General features: G+C 36.3%; 1 pseudogene; it reads right to left on the bottom strand.

The window, feature by feature from the left end:
- Positions 1–17537: 17537 nt before the first annotated feature.
- LOC129881288 (5S ribosomal RNA) lies at positions 17538–17655 on the bottom strand (annotated as a pseudogene).
- Between the last annotated feature and the right edge of the window lie 1104 nt (positions 17656–18759).

The raw sequence follows: 18759 nt of genomic DNA, 5'->3' as shown, positions 1-18759 counted from the left end.
ATCATGGTTCTCACTTTAGCTCAGGGGTCTTGGGGGGTCGACTCTATAGAAGGGTATATGGTTCATGGTAGGGACCATGAGCCGTAGTCAATATCATATACCTCTACCCAATTTCCCCAAGTTCCAAGGTTCCACCCTGAATCCCATTACAGCCCGTGGTCAAGTTTATATCTCATGAACTGGTCCCGTGAAGGGCATTTGGTGCAGCATTTTTCGAGATTTGCATTTTAAACTCCATTTTTTGACTTTCCAAATTTTGATGTTTTACACATTCACATGAGTCCTAGTTGATATTTGTATTAATTATTTATGCATTGATTAAGTTAAAGAAAGATTATTTTCATCCTTTAGTTGACTAAGAGTTTGAGCATGAGTTGAGTCTGAGAAGTTTCTTAATTAACATTTTGAGCATAAGTTGAGTTGAAAATTCCATTCTTGTAACTCTATATTTTGGGATACACCACAAGGCCTTAGATGCTCAACATTGACTTGTTGGTAATTTGGAAGCTTGGACACAAACTATGCTATATTTCTCTTCATTCTATTCCACCAATAGACTTCTCACAAATCATGTACATATTTGTAAAACCTAGATGAATTGAACATCAAGAGCTATGGGCCTCGACCATTATTCTATCTCGAAGGCTGTCAATACTTGGTACACACAATCTACCTTGATACCTCAACACCCTATCTCCCCATTTAGAAAAATCCATAACTTTCTTCTTATGAACATTTTTTAAAAATTGGAAGAGAATAGGATCTTGATCTTGCTTTTACTTCACATCATGTAATGATCCTCCAGGTCATTTTTGAAATAAAGAATTTATTCCATCATTTAGAGAATCCCTGTAGTGAATGCAAGTTATACTTGCTGGCACTGACTGTTCAGTCGCCTTATTTTTCATTTGGGTTTTAAGCCTGTTTCCCTATTTTGGAGCTTTTATAACTTAAAAGTTGAGTTCGGTCATAACTTTAGGAAAATGACTTCAAAATAGAAGTCTGATGGTTTCCTTAACTCTGGAATAGCAAAATTAGGCTAGTATCATGGTCGGCATGAGTACCGAGGCAATTGGTATGAGTTTGGGACTATTTGATGCTTTTGCCTTTTAAATTTGGCCCATAGTTGACTTTGGTCAAAATTCTTGGAAAATGCACTTCGATGAAAATTCTGACAGCACAGTTAGTTTTGGAATGTCGAGTTTGGTCTAAAATGATCCTTCATTCACTTTCATAGGCTTTCGATCTAATCTCGACGGCTGTTGCATAATTTGACTCAAAATGGCACTTGGATGTGGAACCCACTTTCTATCATAATGACCTCATATTGAAATTTTTACTATGCCATTGAGTATGGAATGTTGAATTTGGTGGGGTACCATATCTCATTTGAATGCAGGGAATTTCAAATGAATACTGAGAACCCCAACAGAATATTTGAACTTGCTGAAAATCAGCATTTCAGCTGATATCTGGTGCAGCCAATTTTTTTCTCCATGATCACGGGCCCTTGGCCGCATTCACGGAGGTCCAGGAAATTTCTCTTTACCTTTATGGGGCCTTGGCCGTATTCACGGAGGTTTGTTCCTTTTGCCACCATTTTGTGGGACTATTTCCATGTTCACGAATGCCAACCTTCCTGGCCTTCGTGTTCTTGGGCCATTTAGGTCGTGTTCACAAAGTCCAAAACTTTGGTCTTTTATTAAGAGACCAAGGACGAACTCAGCTACATTGCACTTCTTCAAACTTTAATTTATCCTCCGATTCTTAAACAAATTTGGTGATCTAAAGGTCTAAATTCAAGGGAATCCATTGGTGAGCTCGGAAACTTTTTAAGGAGCTTTATGTGAGGTAAATTCACTAGCTTAGCTGTTGCCATTATCATTTTTTGAGTTGGAATTATTAATTTTTTGAGAATTGTATCTTGGCCATTTTAGCTCCGTTTTTAGTGATTCTTGATGTTAAATTGTGAGATTTTCTGCAAAGAACATTGTAATGTCCTTGGTTTTGGTCGTAGGGGTTTTAGTTTTTTATAAATTGCTGCTTTTATATGCTTCCTTAGTTGTTCCCTTTAGATTGTATTGTGGGAATTTGATTGCATGATCGATTTGTGTTATTTTCCAACCCCGAACTATGTGTCAATTTGATATTTGAGCTTGGGATGCTGTTTTGGACTAATTTTTTGGGTCAATTCCGGAATTCCAAATGCTGGTTCCACATTGCCAGTTTTAAACCCCAAAATTGGTCCGTCTCTAAAAATTGTGAATTTAGTGTCTAAACGACCGTAACAACATTGTGATTTTATTTTTGACAACATGGAAGTGTTCCAAGGCTGTTTGGAAAGGGAAAGCTCAGATTCTGTGAGTTGGAGCACGCGTGGTTAGCCTATAGGTAGGCTACGTTTTTTTCCTCTTTAGACCGAGCATGTTTAGGTTTTTGTATACTGAATTGTGTGAGTTTGGAGTGGTTTCTTTGTCGAGAATGCTAAATTTCTAGATTTCATGCCCTAAGTGTTATTTTTCAAGGTATTGTAGGATTGTTAAGAATGTCTCTGATTATTATTAATGATCCATACATTGTTGTGTGTGTTGTGCCTTTGGTTATATATTTGGAAGCATGTTTTTTCTTAGTCAAGGCTTAGACTAGTATTCTCTTTGACTTGCATGATTATGATGTTGTTGGGCCTTCAAACTTCTCTAACGTCATTTTGGACATCTTAGCTCTATGTAGACTGATATAGCAGATTGAGTCTGATAGTATGAGCTTTAGCTAGGCAGTAATACAACCTTGTAACCTTACATCCATAATGCCCAATTCTCCTATTGGTCTAGTATTGCTTGATTCTTGATTCTTGAAGTGTTTTCAATAATTCTGGTAGGATATGGTTTGAACTTGAGTAATTCATTAATAGTGCTTGGTTTGGATTACTCCCTGTGATGGTCGGTTGTTCGTTAATCCTAATTTGGACCAAATCACCTTTATTCGTGGTTCAAGTCCCCATTTTACTCCACCGGGCAGGGTTGAAGCCCCTGCCTTGGTATTATAGCCATGGTTCAAGTCTGTCGCTCCTCCCGTGTATCGATCCCACCTTCTATATTATTGCCTTGGTTTAAGTCCGTTCCTCTTTACTTAGCCATGGTTTGAGCCTACCACCTTTATACAACCTCGTTTCAATAATATTGAGCAAGTGGTTTGAGCCTACCACCTTTATACAGCCTCGTTTTAATTCTATTGCTTCTTGCTCACTTTGGTTTAACTCTTTAGCTATTGTTCCCAGTTCAAGTCCATGGTCTATCTTATATGTGGTTCAAATCCATGATTATCTGTCACCCGGTTAAAGTCTGTGGTGACCTTCAAATCTCAGTTTGAGTCCTTGACCCTTTTATGAATCATCAGTTTAAGTCCTTATCTACAATCAACTTTGGGTTAAGGTTTCAGGCTCTTAGGATGGTTTGGTTTAATCCCTAGAAATTGATGGCATTGTTGGAACTTTATCGGATCCACTCTTTTTATTTCAACTATCTTTGCTCCTGGCGGGTTTATGGGGGTCCATTCAGGTTGTTATCTTAGACTTGTGCACAAGCGTACCTATAGGTTTTATGGGAGCTCAATGGATATAGCTAGTTTCTTTGACTTTGTGTGTTGAGTATGCTCGTGTACATACCTACATGTACTTCTTACACTATCTTCGGTTGTTGTTATTTTCTCACATTTTAGTGTATGTTTGCTTATCTTGCTCAGTCGGCATGTCTACTGGGTACCGGTTATCTTTATACTCATACAACACTCTGCATTTATTTTCTTGATGCAACTCTGAGTTCCAGGTTCTGGGAGGGTTCCTTTATTTGTATATATTTAGTTTTCCTTCCGTCCCTTCATTTATGTTCCTATTATTTATTTTCATTTTATAGATTGAATTGTGGGTCTTCTACCTTGACACCCATTACTCATAATTCTGGAATATGGGTCGGCTTGCCTACTGATGGGTCATAATTGGAGTCATCATGACCTGAGAAATCAGGTCGTGACACATCAACAACTAATGATAACTCTACCCTATTCTGTAAAAAAATACCTCTGTCATCAGATTCCACAAGACAAAATCCTAAATGTGCAAGTCTATGCACCTCCTTTGACAATTCTTACTATTCTTCCTCAATATGAGCGGTACTTCTCATTGATAACCTTCTACGACAATCAACAAAAATATTAGCTTTATGTGGAAGGTAGAAAATGCTCATTGTAGTCCTTAAGAAGCTCAAGTCTTCTCCTATACCTCAGGTTCAACTCCCTCTAACTAAATACATATTGTAGACTTTAGTGATCTATTAACACATGTCCATGCATGAAATAAAGATAATGAAACCAAATCTTGTGAGCAAATACTATCCCTTCCAACTTTACATCACCAGTTAGATAATTCCTCTAGTGAATCTTAAGTTATTTAGAAGCATAAGCTATAATCTTGTCTTTTTGCATCAACACATAACCCAATCCAACTATGGATGCATCATAATAAATTACAAAACCATTTATTCCCTACGGTAGTCAACCTCATTTTCACCTCTTGAAAACTATTCTCACAAGCATCGGACAATTGAAACTTAGTCTTCTTATGAGTCAACTTGGTCAATAGCGATGATATGGTTGAGAATCCTTCAACAAACCTCATATAATAACTAGGACTCTCCTCCTCATTCCTTGAATAGATCAGAATGCCATTAATAAACACGATAACAAATATATCTAAGTACTACTTAAACACTTTATTCATAATGTCCATAAATGTTGCAAGAGCATTACTCAAACCCGAAAAAATGACTAGGAACTCATAGTGACCATGTCTAATTCTGAAAGCTTTCTTTGGGATATCAGTTTTTCTCACTTTCAACTAATGATAACCTAATCTGAGGCCTATCTTGGAAAAAACAAGTGGAACCCTAAAGTTGGTTGAAAAGGTCATAGATTATCGAAAGAGTATACTTATTCTTTATGGTAACCTTGTTCAACTTACGGTCGTCAATACAAATCCTTAAGGAACCATGTTCCTTTTGCATGAATAGTATAGGAACGTGCCAAGGTGAGACACTCAGCCTAATGAACCCCTTATCTAAAAGATCTTCCAACTACTATTTCACCTCTTTTAACTCTACCAAAGACATTCTATATGCAAGAATATAAATGGGCTGAGTATTGGAAAGAACATCTATTTCAAAGTCTATCTCTTTATTAGGAGGGACTCCACGTAAATTCTCAGGAAAGACTTTCAGAAACTTATTTACCACTAGAACTAAATGGAGGGATGCTATCTCCACACTATCATCTCTAACTCGGATTATATGGTAGATACACCCCTTGGAGACTAACTTTCTAGCCTTCAGGTATGAAATGGATCAACCCTTACCCAAAGATGGACTACCCTTCAACTTTATAACTGGTTCATTCAAAAAAAGGAACTTAACAATACCGGTTCTACAATCGAATAAGGCATAACAAGAATAAAGTTAATCCATGCCAAGAATAACATCAAAGCCAACCCTGTCTAACTTAACTAAGGTTGCAAAAGAATATTTATGATAGATAGAGACTATACAATCTAGGTAAACTCCTTCAGCTAGAATAGACTCACCAACAGGAGTAGAAATACTGAATGGTTCTAAGAGTCATTCTGGAAAAATTACAAACTTATTAGATATATAAGGAGCCAAAAAAGATAAGGTATCACATTGGTCAAGTAATGTGTAAACATAATGATAAAAGACTCAAAGCGTACTAGTGGCAACACCTAGAAAGTTCTCTTGGTCATGCGTAATGGCCATAGCTTATAGATGGTTTGAACCTCTTCCTCTCCTTGAATTAGTACCTCTCAAATTACTTCTCCTTGGCAGTGCTACCGAAGATGATTGGGCTCTGTTACCACATCACTCTGTCTCTCCGTTGAACATTCTCAATAAAAGTGACCCATCGGCCTACACATGTAACAACTATTAGTTCCTTCATAAAACTCTTCCAAATGGATCCTTCGACACTTACCATAAGGTGGTGCCCGCATAAGACTTTGGGCCACACTCTCTTATGACTGAGGACTTGTGCTTTGAATTTTGATTATTCTATGACCTCTAATCATTCTTTGTGTTGGGCGCAGATGCACACACTGCAGATGGTGTCTAAACCTAAGTTCTCTTGTAAAACAAAGAGCAATTACCATTACCACTCTTTTAATGGTTATGTTTATTACCCACAGACTTAGCTTTCTTTCTATGGTGTTCCCCTTTATCCTTATTCTTATTGTCCTCAACTAGCTGGGCATATTCCATGAGTATTGAGGTGTCCCTATATATGATCAATAAGGCTGCCTATCACGCCCCAAGTCCTATTGTGATGGATAGGCACTCAAGGACCTAAAGGCTTGAGAGAACCAACTTTGTACATTCTACTATAATATTTATTAATCTTTGATGAGTATAGGTAAGATACTCTAATAAAGTCCAACTAGATAGACCCAGAATAGATGTACATGATTTAGACAATGAGGCCTTAATTACTAGAAATTAAGTCACAATTGCCCTTTACTTTGACATTAGTCAACAAATCCTCTAAAATGTAGACACTCAACTTAGGTTGGGACAGGAACCCTCCATTCCCTTAACTATAATATAATATCAAATATATCTTAAAAGAATCGACAAAGCCTCGAATAAACATGGTTCTCAACAAAGGCTGCAGATTATTCGGTACTTATATTGGAGAGATTCTATTAGCTTGAGTACATGTACCAACAGTATGAAATACACCTTCCCCCATTAGGGATGCTAGTACGAAAGAATTTACTAAATATGTAAGGCATAAAGTAACCATATGTGAAACAAGATCTCAAGTGAAATCAGGTACAAATGTAGAAATATCTTGTGAAGATAAAGGATAAGAGTCACCTTCGCTTATACTTGTGGAATCATGTACATTACATTATTTGATTTACTTTACTCTTCTTTTTTATATAAACTTTGTCGAATATGACACAATGACCATTTCATTAGTGGTAGAAGGAGGATGACCCATGCTAGGAATTTTAACCCCTGGATGTTGTCGTCATAGATATCAAAATTGGGATCAACCCATGCTAGGTTTTCTCCCCTAGGCTACCACCCTTATACATATGAATTGGTATTGTCCCTTGCTAGGTATTCTAATCGCTAAGATTCCACCCACAAATATAAAGTTTTTGTTTCGAGATCAACTAATACTAGGCTTTTAGCCCTTGATATGACACCTATAATTATAGATTGACTTTACTTTGTCTCTTTAATCTTTGATATTATTCGTTTGGTGTTCATAACTCTTTTAATATTTGGGACATTATAACAGTGATACAATTATGTGAATTAAATAATTGAGGAAACAACAATGATATTGGAAGCAAAATGTAACCTCGATATGATAGAAACTTAAATGACTCAATAAACTTCATTAGCCACAAAGAATATATACAAATGATCCATGAAGGTGTGTGGAAAGTAAGTACATTATGACATGTAGAAAATGAGTCATTAATGTGGATAACAAGTGAGGAAGTGCTTCTAGTTAGCACATGGTTATTTTAAAACACATTTGGACATTTCAAATGGGCGCGTAAAAATGGAGAGGTAAGGACTGTATAAGATTATACAATATCTAAACATGTCAAATTAATAGGTGCATCAATGTGTGATCTAAGGAAGCATGTGGTCAGATTCAAATTAGGGAACAAGTGTACATTCCATGCAAGCACATATAAAATGTATAATCAGCAAAATATAAATCAACCACATGAACACTCATAAGATTTTTGATGTATAACCTTATTGAATTAATGAATCCTTATTAGACTTAGAGGATAACTCATGAAACTTACTGTTTAGAGCACTTTTGTCATACTAGTACTTAAAGGTATAAATACATCAATATAGGATAATGAACACATATGAGTTGTTCGACATATTTGCAAAACCATGAACAGTAAAAGGATAATCATTAACTACACTTGAGATTGTATACCACCACACCATATATTTACCATTTAGATCACATAGAAAGCTCACTTTGTTGGTACACAGAATATAGGGCTTCATGACAAAGAATATGAAATTGTATAGCCTTACATACATTTATGCATGACTCATTATATACAATGATTTAACCTTAGATCCTTTGGTTTGTTTATATAGAGTGAAATAAGTGTTAAAACTATAATTAGTAGCTAATCAACCATTTTAGGTTACTTGATCTCCACCAAACAGTAACCAAAATATCAACCTGTGACTTATCAAATCAAGGGTGTTCTTTCCATCCTTTGTCCTCTAATAATATTTTATACTAAAGAATATTCTTATAAGTTTCTCAAAACTCATACACTTCATAACACACAAAATAGTTCACCAAAAGTATGATAGGGAGAAAGCTCCCATAACCCCCCAATTAAGTGTTGTATCACACCCTCCTTTTATATTTTATTACAACTCCATTCAATAATTCTATGAGGTCACCCACTGGTTCCCAATAAGCATGCATATATACAGCTCCTAAACAGCCCCAATATCATTCAGCACAATAAGAAAATATTAAATTCAAGGCTTTTGATCACCCTCTCGTGAGTTATTAAAAATAATTTGTGTAAATTTCTCCATCCAAACAAACACATAAAGAGAGGGACAAAATTGGGGTAGTAACTTACCTCAAATTCTAGAAATTGTTCTCTTAACTTGTACTCTTTCAAGAGCTTAAATATATTTTCATACTTAAACCGACTAGGAGGGGGAAACTCTCTTAATAACACAGAAAAGTTGTGCAGTCAACTTGGGGAAAGGTCTTCCCCATATTTTAAACATGAAAAACATGAAATCCTAATATTTCATGGACGAATCAAGCTAAATCTATAATATTTCTAGTTACCTTAGCAGGAAATGAGGTTTCTTCAAGAAAGGATAAGCTTATAGAAAAAGGTAGAGTGTTGGAGTTAAAATTAATTGTCTATCTAAGAATGAAGAGATAAATGAACTAAATATGACCTATAATATGAGAACTTTACCCCTTCTATATTCATTATTTATGGCCACAAAATCCTAAGTAGGTGATGCACCTACTTGACCATTTTTAAGCTGCTCAAATGTCAAACTAGGTGATGCACCTACTTCCCCTTATTAAATCTATTAAGCTTAGGTAGGTGATGCAACTACTTTCTATTATTAAATTGGTTAAAAGGTCAAAGTAGTTGATGCACCTACTAGCTTATTTAGTCAAGCAAGCACCTCACTTATTTTACTCATTTACATAATCCTAATCCATTTACTTAAGCTTAACACTCAACTCTAAAATTTAAGCTTAATTACCACCTTACATCTCGAGTTTAAATACTTTCATCAATACTAAATTAGTCATATACATGTTGAAATATATAGGGTGTTACATCATCCCCTCTTTGGATCATTCATCCTCAAATGAGAGGTGTAGCTCAAAATAATTTTGACACTAGCATTTCTCTAAAAATGTTATTAGAGTTTATTTTGTAACCAAGAGTACTAAAAAATATTCCAGTTGACCAAAATACACACTTACAACCCTCACATGACATTTTAATAGTTGTACATACAAGATAATCGAATGAAAAGTAAAGCTCATTTCGTCCACATATAATCAAATAAGCTGACGTTAAAAAATAGTTGGGTGATCTTACAGTCAAGTGAATAGATGCATGTGAACCTTATAATTGGGTAGGAAGACAAGTGATGGTGGAATCTCATTCAATTCCTGGAACACTTTGGATTCTTGTACATTGTAGAGTTCTTCAATTCACAAGTAATCCCTTTTTAAGCTCTTTAACTCCTACACAACACTCTAACAAAAATTATTTTCTTAGCTGTGAACTTTCTAATATATTGGGAAAGGGTAGACATTAGAACTTACTCAAGTGACAACCACTCTATGACTGCACTACCCTCAATGGCTATAATAAGTTATGAGTTCCCTAATAACTATTGTATAGACATGCATATAATGTGTGCACAAAATATGACTCTAGAGGTAGTTCTACCTTAGGCCTCTTGATCAATTCTCTGCGTTGGGGGATCAACATTTTGTTCTAAAATCTCATAAGGTTGTAAAAATGCAAAATTCCTAATGTTAAACTCTAACTTTTGTTGCTCACATCTTGATAGGATACATTTATTAGCCATCCATCTACATGTATGCATATTCTAAAATTAATATATGTGTCAAATTTTCCTTGTAAGATCCCAACTTCAACATGATATGGAGGTCTTTATTACAATATCCTTAATACTTAAGTAAACAACACAATGAGGACATATAACATATGGAAAAATAAGTCACATAAAGGAACATAAGCAAGGGGGACAAAGGATTACTTAATATACGAAAAATAATTCCCAAGAAAGTTTTTTAGTATATGAATAATGCACACAAGAGGAATACGGCACTAGTAAATTATGCTATGATTTGTATGAAAGTAAGTTGTAAAACCATGTAATATGTGAGCATGTGAACTAGGTACTATGTGAGAAAATGAACAAAGACATGTAACATAAGATAAATTACAAAACATTAGTACATAAGTATGTGTATTATAAAACCGGTTGAGAAAGTAGAATAGATGATCACCTAACATGTGACCACTAAAGCTACAATAATATATATCCTATTAGCAAGTGGACTAGACATGTAGACTAAAATAAAGTGAAATGTTAATCACATGGATAGGTGGACTAGTCATGTATAAGTGGAGTAGTACATGGTTACTATATTTTACAAAATCCGAGCAAGTGGGCAAATAATATATGGAAGAATAAGTGATGGGCTCTATAATGTATTGAGAAAGTAGACTAGATGAGCACCTAACATATGACCACTATAGCTACAACAAAATATAACCTATTAGAGGTGGAATAGACATGTAGCCTATAATAAAGTGTAATGTGAATCACATGGGTAGGTGTGGACTATACATGTATAAGTGGTGTAGAACATGAGTTCTATATTTTATAAAATGTGAGCAAGTGAGCATATAATACATGGAAAAATAAGCGATGGGCTCTGTAATGTATTCATAAAGTAGACTAGATGTCCACCTAACATGTGACCCCTAAAGCTACAACAAAATATAACCTATTAGCAGGTGGAATATACATGTAGCCTATAATAAAGTGTAATGTGAATCACATGGGTAGGTGTGGACTATACATGTATAAGTGGTATAACACACGAGTACTATATTTTACAAAATATGAGCAAGTGAGCATATAATACATGGAAATATAAGCGATGGGCTCTGTAATGTATTGATAAAGTAGACTAAATGACCACCTAACATGTGACCCCTAATGCTACAACAAAATATAACCTATTGGCAAGTAAAATAGACATGTAGCCTATAATAAAGTGAAATGTGAATCACATGGGTAGGTGGACTATACATGTATAAATGGAGTAGCACATAAGTACTACATTTTATAAAATGTGAGAAAGTGAGCATATAATACATGGACAAATAAGCTATGGGGTCTAGAATGTAAACAAGTAGGTTATGAGCCATGTGACATATGGGCAGATGATCTATGAAGTATATAATATATAGAAAATAAGATCCATGAGAAAGTAATTATAGTGTATAAAATATGAGCCATTAATATATGATGTTTATAAAATATGTACAAGTAATCTGCTATAAATAAGTGGTGAACTAGAACAAGGTCATATGAAATATATAACAACAAGCAAGAGTTTTATGAAACAGGTTACACCTAAATGCAAGTGATCCATTGAATATGTAACATATGAGAAAATAATCCATAATGAAGAATAAGACATGTAACACGTACAATTTTGTATGTAATCGAAGCCTTTGGAAACAAAGTCACATCCTATAGAAACTCTTTGCCTAATCTTAAATGCAAGGATACTACATCTAGTTCTAAGTCACATATGGTGTATCTCCACTTTTGTTTCTCTACTCATCATAAAGCATATGAAATTTTCTCGTGTTATCTTATAGCCCTAAGAAATCTTTTAATAAGTATTCCAACCATTAGAACAAACTTTATTTTTCTAAGTTACTATAAATATTGGGGAAAATACAAAGGAGAAATTCTTTAAAATTCATTCATAGGACTGAGAGGTTGAGGCAAACTCTATTTTGTTACAATAAGGAAATAACTCACTCTCAACGTTTAATACCTTATTAAAATAAGAAAATGAACAAGTAAAACTTGAGGGCATCATACCACATAATAAAGTGAATCTTGGTAGTGGGAGTCAAATAAATATGTGATACCTATACGTTAGAAATTGGCTTCTTTCTAAGTTGACAATAATCTCATATAAGGAACCATCTTTCTTTCATAAAAATCATGCAACTGCATTTTAGGGAACCGCACAAGGTGAAATATATCTTCTATCAAAGTGACATTTCAATTGCACTCTCTATTCTTATAGCTATAATAGTAAATACCAATATTCAAATCAATAGAAAAATGCCTTCTTTCTCTAATCAAAAGTTCAAAAAGTTATTCAGTGAAAATTTTGGGTACGTTTTTGCAATGGTTAAAGCTAAAGAGTTGATACATCTTTCGTACGTCACATACTTAATCATCATTCTCTATAATAAGGGAAAAATCTATGTTTCTTCTAATACTCATATATGTTGCCTTCTTATACAACCAGAGAAATTTACCCAATTCATCTCTCTATTCTGTCACGACCCAACCCCGTGGGCCGCGACTAGGGTCCAACCTGGACCCCCGTTTATGTAACTATCGACTACAGTCAAATTGGACTATGTATAATGTGATACTACTCACAAAAACCTCAATGGGTTAAAACTTTTTCATGTTCATATAGCCTCCTAGATATAAGAACCAAACACATGAACCCTGTGGGTGATAAAATATTCATACACGTGTGGCCTCTTTCATTTGCATCATGTCATGAAAGGGCATTCAAGTCGATAAGGCTGCCATGTCATAAGAACATTTACAACTGAACAAACTCACAACAACCCACATACAAATATGTCTATAGACCTCTAAGAATGGGAACGACAACATATGGCAGGACAGGGCCCCCTCTGTACCCCTGCATAAACATATATATACATCGCAGGACTAGTACTCAAAAGCTAGGCTCCGAAATAGTGAAGAACTTCCAACATAGCTGAGTAGAAATCCTAAGCTGACGGATCTCCAAAATGAATATCTGTACCTGCGGGCATGAAACGCATCCCCACGAAGAAAAGGGGGTCAATATGAAAAATGTACCGAGTATATAAAGCATGGACTGTAATAAGTAAAGTCGTTACTAGAGAAGAATGTGCAAAATATCCAGAATATAAAAATGCTTTTTATAATCATCGATAATGTATGCAGAAAAATATATGCCACATCCGGCCCTATTAAGGGACTCGGTGAACAAATACAAAACGTGGTCGCCACCCCTTCACTGTCACCACAACACATCATAACACCAGAGTAGGGAATATCTCCGTAACAGATCATATCATATCAGATGGTCATATCAGATCATATCATAACATATGTGTACATGGCACATCATAACTCCACAAAACCCATGTACAGGTCGTACCTGCCCCCTAACATAGGGGCACGACGAACAATGCAGAGAAGTACGCACGATAACAAAACCTGGCCCGGGCTCGGTGAAGGAAATATTGAGGCATCCACGAGTGGAGTAGTGAGAAACTATATGCAATTTAAATCATATTTGAGACTCGACGGAATAATCAAAATGAGCTTTCCTTCAAAATCGAGACAAAAGTCATATCAAGTACCTTTTGAAAGTCACTATGGACTATATCAAAATAGAACTTCTGGGAATCATATATATGTATCAAGGCATAACAAAATATCTTTTGGAAGTCGAAAAATTGGCCATCCTAGTGGCTTTAAGAATAGGACTTCTTGGGAATCATATGGAAATCATATACTTATTTCGTAAAAACCATGTCAAAAAGGGAGATTAGCTTTATATACTTATGTCAAATCATTCTAAGAGAAGGAATAAGATTTACATACTTAAAAGGGCAGCCCGGTGCACTTAAGCTCCCGCTATGCGTAGGGTCTGGGGAAGGGCCCGACCACAAGGGTCTGTTGTACGCAGCCTTACCTTGCATTTTTGCCAGAGGCTGTTTCCAAGGCTTGAACCTGTGACCTCCTGGTCACATGGCAACAACTTTACCAGTTACTCCAAGGCTCCCCTTCAAGATTTACATACTTATGCCAAAGAAATACTAAAATAAAGTATAAGCCTTACTTACGTATGCCAAAACATGCCAAAAAAAGGAAACGTTAGCTTTACATACCTCTTATGAGTTACTCTTTATCCCATTCGCCTCGTCGTCCTTTGAACCTATTCAACGTGAAAGTAATACGAATATCAACCACTCTTAACTTTCCAGCATCTTAGGTTTCACCTTAGTATGAATGGAATCTATTTCCTTAGTCGTTTCTCCGACTTGTTTTTTTATTTGCTAAGGCGTCGACGAAAATTAGGCAGCACCTCCCCTAAAATGTGCCCTATCCAAATTTACAATTAGGTCCCTAAGACCTGCAGCCAACAAAACACAACAACCTGCAGCAATTCACATCAACAATATACAATATAAACTCCAAATGACTTATTCAAAAATACGGTAGCACAATAGGGCGTCTAGCCTTTATTTTGTAACGCCTTTCATTATACGCAATGAGGGGTCGTGTGGATTCAACCAGAAACACCCTAACCCATATTAGAACATATTTAGGCCCTGCAAAAACACATCACACCCCTTCAGCAGCACCTCACACGAACAACACTATCCTTCAACGACAATTTAACTATAGCAATCCAATTTAGTTTATTTCGAATGTCAAGCATTTCTACGACATTCTTAAACTTACAGAAGCATACAAGGGGTGTAATACACCATATAACAACACCATAAACTTCAAATTGAAAGGAAAAACCTTACCTTTCCCAAAATTGGCAAAAACTAGCCAAACCTATCAAAACGTGAATTCTGGACAGCCCATTGTCTTATATTGTCTCTTAGTTTCGGAGGGGTACTTGAGGGAAACAGGATTTGTGGCCTCAATTAAAGTTATATACATGTGTATCAAGGTCGCAAAAAAATTTGAATTACCCCTACAACAATTTTGTACGAAAAGATATGCCCAAAATACCCACAGCTGTCCGTGTAGGATTTCCAAAACAAAATCTGGGCAGTACTTCCTCTACACTTCATCACCCTTATTTGCGAAGATAAATGCAAAACTGGATTTGAAAGTCTAAATAAAAGTTATATAAATATGAAATACCTTTCCAAAACATATTGAATCACCCAAAACCAAGATATATACAAGGAGTTATACCAATATTACTAACGACTGTCCCCTCCAAAAACGGGTCTATTCCCTAGTGTTTTCTCTTTAAGTTTCTCTTAGTTTTCCAAGTGAAGAACTGAAAATATGGTCCCGTCGGCATCGTAATATACATATATACACCTCCACATAATTGAGGAACATCGTAGATTAATTAATTCAGGGAAGAAAAGTGAAGAACTTACCTTAATTTCCTCCAATTTGTGGCTGTTGTTGTGAGCTCTCTTTCTCTCACGTTTTTCTCTCTATTTTTGTTCAAGTTTTTGGCTAAAAATGACTTAATAGTCATCCATATATAGATATATATCTTTTTGGAGAGTGACATATGTCATCCCCTAAGGGTGACACGTGTCACACCCTTAGGCAGCCACCTCAATTATGCAACCAATCCATGGATGCCACGTGGCAGGTGGGGGGGGGGGGTCCACCCCATGGTGTGTCACCTGCTGCCATGTGTCACTTTCATGTGATGACATGGTGTACCTATCACGTGCTTCCATGTGTCAAGTAGGTGAGTCACCTACTTGCTTTAAGTAGGTGCGTCGTTTCCTTAGTTCTCTTCATTAGGCTCGTAATTTCGTTGCACTTTAAGAGCCTATGTATTCCTTGATACTTAGTCTCAACACGCACTAGAGTAGATTAAGTATGTAAGACCTCCAAGTTGGTAGTTTACGCGAGTTAATCGAGTCCTACGACTCATTTCTCCGCCTCCAACTCCTTTCGAATTTTTATAACCCTATTTCCAATCTTCCTTATTATGAAGCATTTCGTTCTCCTTCCTTGGAGTTATTTGATAGCATTATAAACTATCCGACTAACATAACGACTTTTAAGAAACGTAAGAGCCTTCCCAGAAACTTGAGAAGTTTAAGAAGCATTCTAAGGTATCAAAGTACGGGGTGTAACATTCTTCCCCCTTTTAGAACATTCATCCCCGAATGTTAACTAGCTTCATAAGGTCTTATGATTGATTCAGGATTCTTCTGTACTAGCTGCCGTTCATAGGCCTTGTATTAACTCTTATGGTCTATTTAAGAAGGTAGATTACCTATAGGTATAGGGAACAAGTCATATTTCTTTTCCATTACTTCTTTCCAGTTCCTTTACCACACATCATATTGCACCATTTACACTAACATGTGTAGGAGGTTAAAGTAGCCCGAAAGGTGCTTTAGCATCACCATACTAGTCTGTACGTAAACCTGTATCATTTCTTACTTCCTTCCTCTACTTACCCTTGAGTTTTCTCATATTCCAGTATAGGAGAGATCTCTCATCCATTCCTTGTTTTGCTTCTTGTACACCACAATATTAGTAGTCAGTAACTTTGTTACCAACATCTTACCTTCAGTCGAGTATAGCCTGGCTATTCCTTACAGTATGTTTAAGTTCTCATCGTAATTCTCTTGTTGTATTCATCCCCTTTGTATGCACCTATTCTTTGATGTCATACTATTCAAGTCCCTACTATTAATTCTCCGCACTATCTTCGGTATCATGGCTTCTATCCGTTTATTGCTGGCCTTTAGATCTTATTAACTCGTGTCAGTATGGGATCTCACTTGAAGCCACTTCCCCCCTTTAGGGTGTACCCATGTCACTATCTGTTGTGTTCTACCTTACGCCCTTATTTCCAATTTTCCAATACGTATGATTCTTTTCCAACACATTCGGTATACTGCACCATATCTATGCCTTCCTTTATATCTTCCATACCTTTGGTTGCCTAGGTACGACAACTAAACACAATCATGAGGTGCTAATCCAGTCTAATTATGAGTACTCGAGTCACGTAGAAATTTATTCGAAGCCACTTTCCATTTATTTTGATCAACAACTAGCTAGGGCTTATAGTCGTTTCCAATCCTCAAATAGGAAGTACTTACCTTCTGACGCTCGGTGTCCAAAGCTTTGTCATAGTATTAGCCTTATCCTAGTGGGTACCACTTGTCCCTTTAATGAATTCACAATGCACTAGTTTTTTTGCAAAGCTACATCCCCCATCTCAAAGGGTCTTATCATGTTTCATGGTGGAGTTACGTATCCACAATACTTCTTTATATCAACAATGCCATGCACGGCCAACGTGTATATATACATGCATATCATCTCATATCACAGCCATACAAGGCTTCGTAGGGGGTCACCCATCCCAATATTACTCTTGCCCAAGCACACTTAACTTCGGAGTTCTGATGGGATCCGGTACGTTAGTGCTGGTATGATCGCACCGTCCCCCATGGGGTGCATATCTATCGAAGAAGACGATGACCCAGCAGCTGATCTAGTAGGCCAAGTTGCACCTCCCAAGTTACCCTTCTTAGTTAGTCTTATTCTTAATATATCGTTCTATCCAGAACTACCAGTCTTTCCTAAATCATTTTCCTTTTATTTCAAGGGAAATTTGGGCAGAGTTTCCTCTGTATTTCTTACTATCTCAACACCTGCATGCAGAAAATGCCAACAATGCCTCACAGGGGCAATACGCATAAAGATACATATATACATATCATATCATGTCATATAGCAGCCTCACAGGGCGCCCAATATCAATAATAGTATAAACTAATGGAGTTACCTCATATGTCCAACTTGAACTGCACCTATTTAGACTTTCCGTCTACTTTTCCTTTTAATTTTAAACTTTACATGTCAACCGTAATTCAATACCTTACCTAGCACCTATTATTCGTGCCTTGCTTACCTGCATGCTATGAAACTTCCAATATCGTCAGTAACCTTCTTCTATCGATGTTGTCCTTCTGGTGAAATCACAAGTTAGTATGAGGAATTTCATTCCCTATGACTCGGCTCTATTGCACAATCGTAGATATGAAAGAAAGGTAACATCCTAAATGTCATGTAGCCTCTTGTCTATAGATGTGGTGCACAACACACTGATAAAAAAGACTCTACTAGACACGGTCTGTAGACACTCCAAGGACGAACTGCTTTGATACCACTTCTGTCACGACCAAACCCTGTTGGCCACGACTGGAGTCCGACCTGGACCCCCGTCTACGTAACTATCGACTACAGTCAAATTGGACTATGTATAATGTGATACTACTCACAAAAACCTCAATGGGTTAAAACTTTTTCATGTTCATATAGCCTCCTAGATATAGGAACAAAACATATGAACCCAGTGGGTGATAAAATATTCATATACGTGTGGCCTCTTTCATTTGAATCATGTCAAGAAAGGGCATGCAAGCCGATAAGGCTACCATGTCATAAGAACATTTACAACTGAACAAACTCACAACAACCCACATATACATATGTCTATAGACCTCTAAGAATAGGAACGACAACATATGGCGGGACAGGACCC

Source organism: Solanum dulcamara, chromosome 2 (genome assembly GCF_947179165.1).
Source record: "Solanum dulcamara chromosome 2, daSolDulc1.2, whole genome shotgun sequence".
Classification (NCBI taxonomy): domain Eukaryota; kingdom Viridiplantae; phylum Streptophyta; class Magnoliopsida; order Solanales; family Solanaceae; genus Solanum; species Solanum dulcamara.
Note: the sequence above shows the minus strand (reverse complement) of the source record. Positions and strands in the feature narration are given on the sequence as shown.